This window comes from Macaca nemestrina, chromosome 15, assembly GCF_043159975.1.
Source record: "Macaca nemestrina isolate mMacNem1 chromosome 15, mMacNem.hap1, whole genome shotgun sequence".
Classification (NCBI taxonomy): Eukaryota; Metazoa; Chordata; class Mammalia; order Primates; family Cercopithecidae; genus Macaca; species Macaca nemestrina.
In genome coordinates this window covers 110,629,543-110,642,338 of record NC_092139.1, presented here as the reverse complement: position 1 = coordinate 110,642,338, position 12,796 = coordinate 110,629,543, and the positions used below count along the sequence as shown (strand labels likewise).

Here is a 12,796-nt window from a genome sequence, read left to right as displayed (position 1 = left end):
TGCCTGCATCTCTGAGGGCTCCTTGGGGGCCAGGCTAGGAGGGCAGACGCCACTTATTTTAGGAACTGGAGCCTGAGTCTGCCTGAACAAAAGCTCCCCAGAGATGGGATTTCTGCACAGCTGTCAGCTGGCCGTGCATTTAGAGCTCAGATCTCCTGGATGAAGCCAGGCTGGGTCTGACCTCTCTGCACTATCTTATGGGCACAAAGAGCCCCTGAGAAGAATATTTGGGGAGATGAAGAGAACGTAAGTATCTTGTGTCAAATATTCTGGGAATGTTAGCCCCGAAGAGTTGGCACGTGACTCAACATTTACCGTTCCCTGCCAGGAAGGCGCTCTCGGTAGGTTGTTTGTAACTCGCTCTCAGTCGGGCTGGTTTCTCTCAGACTCTAGCACTGCAGGACAGCTCATCGTATGATAACACCTTCATCTTCGTTGTCCATGTGGAGCGATACTTTCCCCATCCTTCCATACCAATTTTATAGGACACATATTTAGAAGCTGCCATGACCCAGGCCCTGGGCTAAGTCCTGGGCACCCTAAATGAGAGCACAGCCTTGGGCCTCCTAGAGCCAGAGCAGTAAGGAGGCGGCTGAGCAGTGCCCTGAGCGCAAGCACGAAGTGAGCGAACGACAATACCACCTCGTGCTCAGCAGCAGTGACCGGCTCTGTCTGCTGTCCAGCCGCCTCCACACGCCGACCCCGACGGACTTTTCCCTGAGGTGGCCTGCCTGTGTCAGCCCTGCGGGAGCGGTGTGCCACAGCCTCGGGCTCCTCGGGACAGGGTGTGCATCAGCTTAATTATCACCCCACCGTGCTCAGACATGGCTCCTAGAAGGTTAGTGATCCACTAAAGTTTAGTTTCACTAAAGTTTCTAAAAATTACCATTAATTCTTTCTTTTCACTGAACTGGTATCTGCTGAACCATGAGCAAGGATTAAGGCATCAACTCCTCAGTCTCCACCCCACTGCTAGGTAGCCCATCGAGAAAAGCAGATTGGACAGCTGCCTGCCCTGCTGGGAAGCTTCAGTTTTCTGCATCACCTTCCAAATAGAAGCATACTCTTTCGCATGGCCAAGACATGAGCATGTGTTGACAGCCAGCTGGACTCCCTGGCTCTTCCTGAGAAGCTCTGCCCTGGGTTGTAGCCAAGCTGAGCCACCCCAGGCTCCCATCCACAGAGATCTGTGACCTGCCTGATGTGGCTCCTGACCGCTCTGGGCAGGCTTGGGCAGTCTTCCCGTGTGCTCTCCAGCATTTCCTAGGCTGTAACATGGCATTGCTAATTTCCTACTTCCAGGATGGTTGTAAGAATTACGGAGAACACCCACCAAGAGGCTAGAATTGTGTGTGATACTTTTTTTCTCTTTTGGCAAAAACTTTTTTTCCTACCCCGATGTTACACACAAAATGTAGACATGGTGTATATTGCATAATCTTCGTTTAAGGCTATCCTTATTTTGGGGAGTGTTGCGTTTCTGATGGCATTTGGCGATTCTGGGATTTCTGAACGGGCTGCTGCAGCCCGCTCTTCAGAGCGCTGTATACCTACCTTTTTCAGGAATGAGTTGTATTGACGTGAATTTCTTCTAAGCCCGTGAGAAAATAGTTTTCCTAAGATCCTGTCCTTCTTAGGTGGGTGACCCTCCCCCTGAGCTATAGTGGACATTCCCATTACGGTTCAGATAGACCTTGTTGTCCTATGGGGCAGATCAGGGCCCTCGACATGTGGGCTGCCTTTGTCTTGGCGAAGTTTGGCTGACCCTGAACTTCGTGACTCTTCAGAATTAGGTGTTTTTAAATAGGTGGTTTTCACAGTTTAGAATACACAACCTAAGCAAAGACAGAAGTCAACACTGGACAGACTTTGACATTGAGATTAGAGCAGAAAGCAGCCTTTGCTGCCCAATCTCTACCCAGTAATGGAGGTTTTTCTTTTTCTCATGATGTGATGGGTTTTAACCAAGCCGTCCTTTGTCCCCCTTGATCAGTCAGTCAGGCTCATGGCTGGCCTGAGCTTGGGACTGGGACACAGAGGTGAATGTGACAGGGACAGTCCCTTGTCCTCTTGGAGCTCACAGGCCAGCAGCAGCACAAGACAGTTCCACAAGTGACTGCCATTTCCCTTGGACAGTTTTCAGCACTGCTGCCATCGCTGTCCATGGCCACTGTCCCCTAGCTCGGCAGGAGCAGGGAGGCCCTGCTTGGCTGGTGTTGCCAGGGCCTGGTGCCATGCACAGCACATGGGAGGGACTTACATACTTGAAGGAGTGGGTGGCGGTGGGTGGTCAGGTAGATATGACTGAAGCTCTCCCAGGAGCCTCGCCTGCTGGGTTCCGGTAGCTGCAGAAGTGGCCTGGTTCCCATAGGTAGCTTCCCACGTGCAGGGCAAACAGGGCGGGGACCAGCCCCGGCCAGCATCAGTCCCCTTTACCCATCCACCCAGGAGTACTGCAGGGAGCCAGCCGGGCAGTTTATTTTGGCTGGCTGCCACAGGCTGTCGAATCTGTCATTTTGTTTTCAGCTCTTTCATGTATGACATCTACAACATTGTCTTCGGCCTGTGTGCTCAGTCATTCCCGATACTGGGAAAAATCAGGTTCCACTTTTAGTGGAAGAAGGGAAAGCAGAATTTGGGGTGCACCGTCACAGGTCAGGCCCAGGCCAGGGATGACTCTTGCTGGTAGTTGGACCCTGGGCCAGCGGACCGTTGAGCCTGTTGACACCCAGAGTTTATCTTGTCTGAGGTCACAGAACACCTGCATGGCGGGGCCGAGTCTAGATGACTCCCGAGCCTGAGTGGTCTCTGAGCATCCTCTCTACACTTACCGCTTCTGCAGCCACACACGGGAGCATTGCACATGCGGAGACAGGAAAAGGTGGATGAGTATGAGTGAGGTCACCTTTCCTTCTGTTGTGCAGGCAGACCTGTCTCCCCCCGTCTGAATGCCATCATTCTAAATGCAGAGAAAGAGTTCTTTGGTTTTGTGTTGAGGGAATTTAGCACTTTGGGGTTTTGTGCTGTCAAGAAGCTTGTCTTCTGGAGATAAAATTTAAAACTTTTTTTTTGTGTATTTCTGTAGATTAAGATAAAATTTTATTTTCTTATTTGATTTCAGTGGTGTCAGAGTAGCTTTTAAAAACTGTTTAAGAGACCTGTTTTTCCTCTCTACTCAGTAACAAATCTCCTTTCATTTTAAAGCAGGTGGGGTCTGTAGTGCTCGTTAGACTGGTGGCTTAGCTCCATGGAGACGTGTGGATAAACAATTGTTTGAGCTGGGCACATGCAGGGGGGCAGAGCTGGGGTGCCCAGGTACCGAGATGGGGAGAGGAGCCCACATTCCAGTAGCGGGGACTGGTAGGGTAACAGGAGTCATGAAGTAAACCAGGATTCAGGTACAGGGGGCTAGGGCCAGGGTGGAGGTAGACTGGAGTGCAGTATAGGGGGCTGTGGAAGCACCAAACCGGGGAGAGGAAGGAACGGAAGGAGGCGGGGAGGCTTCCTGGAAGAATTGCTCCTCCACCTTTTCCCACCTGGCAGTTTCCCCACTAGATCATTGGCTTTGGACCTTAGGGGTCGAGGCAGTTTTGGATGTCTCACACTCCCCGTCAGTCAGGGGGTGTCTCGGGGATTCTGCCAAAAGCCTTGGGTCTTCAGCGAGCTTAGGGACCGGGCAGGTGACCTCGCCATGGCGGCTCTTCCAGCAAGGTGATGCCTGCGTCAGTGGGGGTGCATCCCTGAGGAGTGAGGGAGAGCAAAAGGGGCAGCCACGGACCAAATTCCTGCCACTTGCTGGGTGCTCAGCTGAAGGCAAGTGAGCAGTGCCTGTCTTCCCAGAGACCCAGGGCTCCAGGGTGGGGTCTTGGGGGCTATGGCACACAGGGTGGCATATGCTGCGCGTGTGAACGCCATGTACGGTGTCGCAGGGCCTTCTCGATGTCTGTAACATGCACCAAGGGAGCAGAGCATGGGGAACCTGGCCGACGACCTCGAGGAAGAGTTCAGTTCAACACAACTTTGCGTAAACACATCCTTCCACTCTACGTTATTTATCTTATGTGTTCTGCCTTTGGAGTTAGGATCTAAAAATTGCAATTTCTGGGTTTCTGTGTCATCTATTTTTTATTTTGTCGTTTTGAACATTTCAGTTAGAGATTCATAACTCAGCGGGTCTTTAAGGTTGTTGAAATCTGGGATTTGTGGTTTTAAATAACCAAACAGCGAGGAGTGCTTTCAGGGTAGTGAGCTCCATTTTCTTTAGCTTTGTTCTTGAGGATACAGGTTTCAGAAACAGAGGATATGGCCAGTCAGTGTTGGGGGCAAGAACTGAAAACCCCAAGTTGAGACACAAGTGAGGCCCCAAGGAAAGGACAGGACTAGTGCTGGGTCAGAATCAAGCTGGAATTGCAGATCAGACTCAAGGCGATTCTGAATCTATAACCCTCTTGGGGCCTGCAAGGTAAATAGCATCACCTCATTTGCAGATGGGGATCCCCAGTGAGGTTAGATGTTAGTCTGAGCTTGTGGTTCAAGGTAGCACCGAAGTATGGAACTCCTAGGGCCTACATTCCAGGGCTGAGACAAGTTGGGAGTCCAGTGGTGGACGAGCTGGTAGGAAGTTTGGGGACCAGGATGAGTGGAATCCCATAGAAATGAGGATGTGGAAATTGCAGTTTGGCACCTGAAAGCAAGGCACAGACTTGATAATATTTCAAGGACACCTGTTACTCTTTGGTGTTTTCAAACACACATCATAGATTTCACAACCCTAATATCAACAGTCATCCCCGTTTGGAAAGGAGAATTCAGCATAGGGGTTAGGATAGGTTGGAAGAAAGTTGCCTGAAGCTGTCACCATGGGGACGCCTCCAGTTGTGTACAGGATACAACATCTGCCAGGCACACGCACACCCTCCCCAGGGAAGGTGGGTGAGAGGTAGTGACTCTGCAAGGCACAGTCCTGAGGAGAAGGGACTCAGTCCAGGAGCCCCCGCTAGCTGCCTGGGGCACGGGTTGCTTAGGGATAAACTAACTCAGGCCCTGGATTTCCCTGAAAGCTTTGTAGCTGCAGTGAAGGCCCGGTGAGTTCCTGCAGCTGGCTGTGCTTACGTGACTCTCTCAGGAATGTGGCAGAAGCGCCGGGAGCTGCTCTTCTGCTGGCCATGAAGTTACTGGCTGATGACACACTGAGAGTTGATTCCTTTTAGCTGCCATGGAGAGAGCTCCTGTGACTTGCAGGATTAAGAACTGATAAATAGCCTGGGCGTGGTGGCTCACACCTGTAATCCAACACTTTGGGAGACTGAGGCCAGTGGATCACTTGAGGTCAGGAGTTCAAGAGCAGCCTGGCCAACATGGCGAAGCCCTGTCTCTACTAAAAATACAAAAATTAGCCAGGCATGGTGGCGCACACCTGTAATCCCAGCTACTTGGGAGGCTGAGGCAGGAGAATCACTTGAACCCAGGAGGCGGAGGTTGCAGTGAGCCGAGATGCACCACTGCACTCCAGCCTGGACGACAGAGCAAGACTCCGTCTCAAAAAAAAAAAAAAGAACTGATAGATAAAGGATCATGAGTTGTTTCGTTGGCCGTGCCTCTGAGGTCTCAGCAACTTCTCAGTCCCTTCCTTTCCAGGGGGAATGGAAATCCCATCTCCCAGCACCATTTGGGCTCTGAGAAGATAGGGTGTCCTCTCTCTGCCTGGCATGGATGATGGAGACATATAGAGACATAGTAGTTGCCCTCAGAACCCACTATTTTGACGCATTTTGGCATGGAACAGCACATGTTCACCGGGAGAGGGGTGAGCTGTGGGGGAGGTGTCCCGGGGCAGCAGAGCCCCCATCTTGCTCTCCGTGGGCCTCATGGCATTTTCCTCAGCTGTGAGAAAGCGGCCTTGCCTCAGAGCTGCCTTCAGCTACCGCCTCAAACATCGTTTCCTCCAGGCAGCCCTGACCACCTAGAGTGTTCCTTCTCAGAAAGTGTCACTGCCTCATTGCATTATTTTTCTGGCCAGAAGTTCCATGAGGGACAGTCTAATGGCAGTTTGTTCACCACTATATCCCTAGGGCCTCGTGGCCCTTCACACACAGTGGGTGTTCCTTAAATACCTCTCAGTGGCAAGAGGGTGTTGCCAGACGCTCAGAAATGGAGTGATGAATGCTTCCGTGGGGAGCCAGCCAGCTGGTGGCATCAACAGACTGGAAACTGCTCCCTCTGCACCCTGGAGAGGAAGGGCCAGGGGCGAGCCAGCTGGTCTGAGCTGAGCCAGGGAAGGAGGAAGCCCTGGTGGTGCCCCTGCGGGCAAGCCCATGGAACCAGAGTCAAATATTTGACCCAGAGCTGCTCAGGTGTGCCAGGAACCGTCAACATCATCTTCAATCAGAAACCCTGGAATTGTGAAGGCTCACCTCACCCCCCACCCCAACCCCCAGACAGGATGAAGAAATGGCTTAGCAAGAAGTTCGGTCTTGTCAGGCGATCGCCATGGCAGGTGGAGAGCACAGCTAGCTAGGAAGAAACCTACCCTGCAGTGTGAACTCCTCCTATCCTGGGCCATTTGGTCCTCACAGGAATAGCCCTGACTCTGCCTGACAACTGAAAGGACAGAAATATATGGAGAGGGACTTGTACAAAGTTACACATTTCGGGGCAGGGCCAGATCTGTGCTGCTTCCCTCATGAGAGCAAGTGAAGGGAAGGAGGTCTTGTTAGGGCTGGGAAATCTGATGGATTTGAACAAGATATTGAAAGCATTTTGCCCGTCTTGTTGCCAGCTACAGAATTGGAATTAAGGAATTCCTAAAGAGTTGCCTCATCCTTGTCTGCCAGGCTGGCAGAGGAGATGCTAGAGCTTCTTGGCATACTTGGTCAGTTTTGGATAAAACATTTGACTCTGGTTCCACGAACTTGCCTGGAGAGGGGTGCCACCAGGAGCTCTTCTGTACGTCAGGTTGGCACAGCTGGCTCACCCTTGGCCCTCCCTCTCCAGGGTGCAGAGGGAGCAATTGTGGTGCTTTTGGGCCTTCAGGGCCACAGATTAAAGGGGAAGATCATCCTGAGGTTAAAATCAAGCTCATCGGGCCGGGCGCGGTGGCTCAAGCCTGTAATCCCAGCACTTTGGGAGGCCGAGACGGGCGGATCACAAGGTCAGGAGATCGAGACCATCCTGGCGAACCCGGTGAAACCCCGTCTCTACTAAAAAATACAAAAAACTAGCCGGGCGAGGTGGCGGGCGCCTGTAGTCCCAGCTACTCGGGAGGCTGAGGCAGGAGAATGGCGTGAACCCGGGAGGCGGAGCTTGCAGTGAGCTGAGATCCGGCCACTGCACTGCAGCCTGGGTGACAGAGCAAGACCCCGTCTCAAAAAACAAAACAAAACAAAAAAAACAAACAAAAAAATCAAGCTCATCCTCGGCAACCGGTCCTAGTAGTTTACAGGCTTGGGGTTCCTGGGAACTTCGTTGGCATATAGTGGGGACAGGAGCAGGGCCTGTGTGTGCTGCTTGGAGTCTGGAATTCTGTTGTGACTTGCTGGAGTCCACAGGGCTGGCTGGAAGCACATGCACCATCTCATGTTGACCTGATAAATCTCAGTTTACACCAGCTGTGATCCTGGCCTGAGGGAGGTTTGGGCAGGTGGCCTCTCTTTCTGTTGCATGACCATGAGTGACTGCATCTCTTCAAACTCCAGTTTCCTTTTCTGTAAAATAGGGACACTAGGTCAGGTGCAGTGGCTCATGCCTGTAATCCCAGCACTTTGGGAGGTCATGTTGGGAGGATTGCTTGAGCCTAGGAGTTTGAAATCAGCCCTGGCAACATAGTAAGAACCTGTCTCTACAAAAAATAGAAAAAATTAGCCAGGTGTAGTGGTACATACCTGTGGTCCCACCTACTCAGAGGCTGAGGCAGGAGGATTGCTTTAGACAGGAAGGTCGCGCCTCTGTGATGTGCCACTGCACTCCAGCCTGGGCAATAGAGTGAGACCCTTCTCTCAAATAATAAAATTTAATTTAATTTTTTTAAAATAGACATTAATAGTATCCCCTGGCTAGCACTGTCACAAGATTAAGTGGAGTGGCATGTAAAACTGTCAGTACCCTGCCTGGCCAAGTGTGGGCATGCTCTATTAGGATGCCGTCGCTAGTGAAAATCACTCAGTGTGTGATACCTGTTGCCGGGAGGCTTGCAGTCTAGCCAGGGAAGTGAGGCTAATGTGCTCGAGGCAATTTTGAGACGAGCTGTGACCCGAGGGGCATGGGGACGGTATTTGGAAGGGCCATCATGGCCTCCAGCTGGACCAGATGGCAGGAGTATCCTCAGACAAGTCGCCCCTGTCTGTGTGGGTGCGGATGGTGTAGACTGGGCTGGTGCTCCACGCTGGTGCTCCAGCAAGGACGGGCTGCATCAGGGAAGCCTCCGTGGGGAAAAGGAGCCAGGACTTCAGAGAGAGCTGGGATGGGGGCAGGTAGGAGGGGGACTTGCTCATCAATACCGTTCCTGTTTCCATTTCTCCACCTGCAGTTGATACCTAGGCCCCCTCCCCATTTCTAATGTTACAGCTTTTGTTAGCATCTGCTGTCATAAACTTCGCACCCCTACTTCATGTGCACACATTCTTAATTGATGTAAATGGCATCATGCCCCACATCATTCTGTTCTGGGTCAGTGTGTCGGCGTAGTCGTGCACATCCTTCTTTCTCCTGCATTGCTGGGCCCTGTGCTTCCCTGTGCATTCCCCAGGGAGAGGCCCCTACCTGTCCTGGGACCCAAGGGAACATTTCTGTGGGGATGTAAGCCCGGAATGAAGCTGCCGGGTCATTGTAGGGCGCGTGCATGCTTCATGGCTGAATGGCTGCCTGGTTGTGCACAGAGGCCTGCCCAGTCTCTTCCACCAGGATATCCAGTAAAGGGTGCTGTACACCCACCTCTGCCCACACTTGGCCTTTCCCACTCTCTAATGGCTGCAGTCTACAGGCATAGAGCTGCCTTGCTGTTCTCAGGCGCGTGCCTCTGGGTACCCACGTACGGGACATCTCTGTGTGCCCTTCGTGCTGTCATCCCAGCTGCTCGGGAGGCTGAGGCAGGAAAACTACTTGAACCCGGGAGGCAGAGGTTGCAGTGAGCCGAGATCGCACCACTGTACTCCAGCCTGGGCAACAGAGCTAGACTCCGTCTCAAAAAAAAAGAAAAAGAACAGTTTTGTTGAGGGAGCCCCACCCTAAGTCACAAAGGTATTCACGTACATTTTCTTCTGGTCATGTTTTATGGCTTTACCTCACATTTTTATGGGGTGCCTGCTGTGTGGTAGACCCTGTGGAAAGCAATGGAGAAAGAGTGGTGGATTAGAAAGACACAGGTCCACACCCTCTTAGGGCCCAGAGTCTGAAGGTGTTAGGGGTTGAGAGCACCACAGAGCTTGGCATGGTCCTGTGTCTGCACAGCAGACTTTCCCCAGCATCCTTGTGAAAGGCACCTCTGGACTCTTCACAACAGATGCATGCAGCATGGAGGAGCTGACGTGGCCTCTTCGGATAGTCCCCTCAGCATGCCTGTGACAAGCCACTGGGTTTCAGGTAGAGCCCCTTTCTCTGCTCCTGATTGCACGGATGTTTCTGCACAGGGATGGTTGAGATTCCAGCCCCCACCTCATCCTAGCTGACTTTAAAACTGAGGCTTGGCTGACACTGGGTTCTCAGAGGAACGATTAGAAGCCTGGCTCACTGAGAGGTTGTGAGTGCGGCCTGGAGGAGGGCAGGCGGCAGGGCGAGTCCTGGCTCAGGGAAGGGCATGGGGAAGGGAGTGGATTCCTTGGAGGCAGAGCTCGATTGTGAGAGATGTGGCCCCCAAGGCCCATCCCTGGGAGGCAGGAGAGCGGCCTCCGGAGTACCCTAGAAAGGAGGTTCTTGGCCGGGCACAGTGGCTCGCGCCTGTAATCCCAGCACTTTGGGAGGCTGAGGTGGGCAGATCACCTGAGGTTGGAAGTTCGAGACCAGCCTGACCAACATGGAGAAACCCTGTCTCTACTAAAAATACAAAATTAGCCGGGCGTGGTGGCACATGTCTGTAATCCCAGCTACTTAGGAGGCTGAGGCAGGAGAATCGCTTGAACTGAGGAGGCAGAGGTTGTGGTGAGCTGAGATCGCACCATTGTACTCCAGCCTGGGCAATAAGAGTGAAACTCTGTCTTAAGAAAAAAAAAAAAAAAGAAAGGAGGTTCTCTTTCCCAAGGTGGGCACAACCTGGAGAAGGCGGGGATGCTGTATGCAGAGAAGCCTGTCTGGGAGCCAGGGATCCCACGACCTCTGTCCCCACATCCGCCCCCTGGAGGGTGGGCAGCTCCCTTTTTTGGCTCGCCTGCCCTGGGTTCCACTGGGCAGCCCCGTTCTTTGGAGGCTGCTCTCAATCCTTCCTTCCAGGATGTCCCCACCCCTGCCAGCCTTCTGAGCCCCACCAGTCCCCAAGCCTGATGCCTTTCAGGATGCAGGCCTAACCCTCCCAGTTTCTCAGCATCTGCCCTCCCTCATTGCCGGTCGCTCCCTGTGTTCTGTGTTCCATTCCCAGCCGACTTCTCTCAGGGCCCCAGGGTCGCCATGTGGACACACCTTCCTTTTGCCGGTGCTATTCCCTGTGCCTGGAATTATTTCCCTGGCCTCACCTTTAATCTGGGCGGCCTCCTACCTGTCCTTGAAGATGCCCTTTGGATATTGCCTTCAGGATACCTCTCACCCCCTCCTCCCAGTGCCCTAGTTCCAGTGCCCTGTGCCCAAGCGCTGAGTCCCTCAGTAGGAACATGCTTGGCCCTCCGTCTGCCAGGCAGTCCCTCAGGGAAGTGAAGGGACGTCCAGGCACATGTATGCTGAGCATTTGTCTTTAGTAGCTTAGTTTCTGAGTGGAGTGAGCCTGAATTTAGAGGAAGTTAGATACATAGCTTCATACCTGGTTCAAAAATGAGGATTTTGTGAATGAAGCCATTAATATCACAATTAATATGTTTGGAAGAAAGCATGCTTATATTCAGTTTCTACCTAAAGTTTTCTGCTATTTGGCTGTCCCAAAACAAGCTCATGTTTTGAAAAAGTAGAAGAGAGCTGTTTAATTACAAAACTGATAGAGCAGAAATAGTTAACTATATATGTGCTAATTTTAATGTATGATTGATTTGTTAAATATTTGAAAATTAATTTTCTTGCATTTTAAAAACAAGTCATTGTTATACCTTTGATTTTTTAAAAAAATGTATTAAAAAGGAAATAGGCCAGGCGCTGTGGCTTACACACGTCATCCCAACGCTTTGGGAGGCCAAGGTGGGAGGATCGCTTGAGCCCAGGAATTCAAGACCAGCCTGGGCAACGTGGCAAAACCCCATCTCTGCAAAAATTACAAAAATTAGCCAGGTGTGGTGGTGCGCACCTGTAGTTCCAGCTACTCTGGAGGCTGAGGTGGGAGGATCACTTGAGCCTGGGAGGTTAAGGCTGTAGTGAGCCATGATTGTGGCATTGCACTCTAGCCTGGGCAACAAAGCAAGACCCTGTCTCAGAAAAAAAAGGAACAAACTTTAGTCAAGAAGGCATACAGATGGCAAATAGTCATAAGAAAAGATTTTCAGTATTATTAGACTTTAAAAAGGTGCAAATTAAAATCACAATGCAATATTGCTACACTAAGTAGAATGGCTAAAAATAACAGAACAAAATACCCTGACAATACTAAGTGCTGGAAGCATGCAAGATGGGGAACTCTCATACGTTGCTGATGGCAATGCACAGTGGCACAGTTACTTTGGATAGCAGTTTGGCACTTTGGTTAAACGTACATGTGCCATGTGACATTTCCACTCCTAGGTATTCACCCAAGAGACATGAAAGTATATGTCCCCACAAAAGACCAATAGATGAACATTATAGCTTCTTTATTCATAATTACCCCAAACTGAAAATGACCCAAGCAGCCTTTAACAGGAAGAATGGATAAACAAAATCGTGGTATAACTACACAATAGGATACTGGTTAGCAGTAAGAAAGAATGAACTTCTAACAGACAGCAACATGGATCAGTCTCAGAAGCATTATGGTGGGTGACAGAAGCCAGTCTCAAAAGCCAGGCTGCATACTGTGTATTCCAAATATCCTTGCCATCCTGGAAAAGGGGCAGAAATCATGTCTGTGGTTGCTGGGGGCTGTGTGGGGAGGCGATGGGGCTGCAAGGGGGTACAAAGGCACTGCATGAGAGATGGAAGTGTCCTGTTCCTTGCTGTGGAGACGGTAGACAGTGGTGTATGTTTGTTTACACTCATCTAAGTGTACCCTGTAGTGGGCAGTTTTGCCTGTGTGTAGATTCCATGTCAACCTAGAGAAACAGCCAGCAGTAACTCTGCTCCCGGGATGACTGCAGTGCTTTGCCCAGGGAAGTGGGAAGGCCACATTGCTCTGTCCCTGGTGGTTTATGGCGATAGAGACTTGCAGTGATGGCCTGTCACGAGCCACCACACAGCCGTTTCATTAACAGGACAGCACGGCCAGTGTTGCTGGGGTGCCTTGATCCCAGCTGTTTGGCATACTCCCCTTCTCCCATTGGCTCTGTGCTCAGAGCTTGCCTCTTGTCCCCAGCAGTGGTCACAGGACCAGCACAGCCTCCTCTGCAGCCTCTAGGACCAACTGGGATCTTACATGGAAACCTAAGATGTGTACTTACAGAAACATTCTTCCTGTATTCATCGCGGCTTTCCAGGTTTCAAGAGTTGTGGTGTAAATGTGTGTTGCAGCTCCTGTGTGTGCCGATGGGTGGTACCAACA

General features: G+C 51.4%; 1 protein-coding gene across 11 annotated transcripts in view; it reads left to right on the top strand.

The window, feature by feature from the left end:
* Window positions 1-12,796, top strand: part of LOC105464331 (protein kinase C and casein kinase substrate in neurons 2) — a 145,948-nt gene that overhangs the window by 107,223 nt on the left and 25,929 nt on the right. The gene's annotated exons all lie outside the window — the stretch shown is intronic.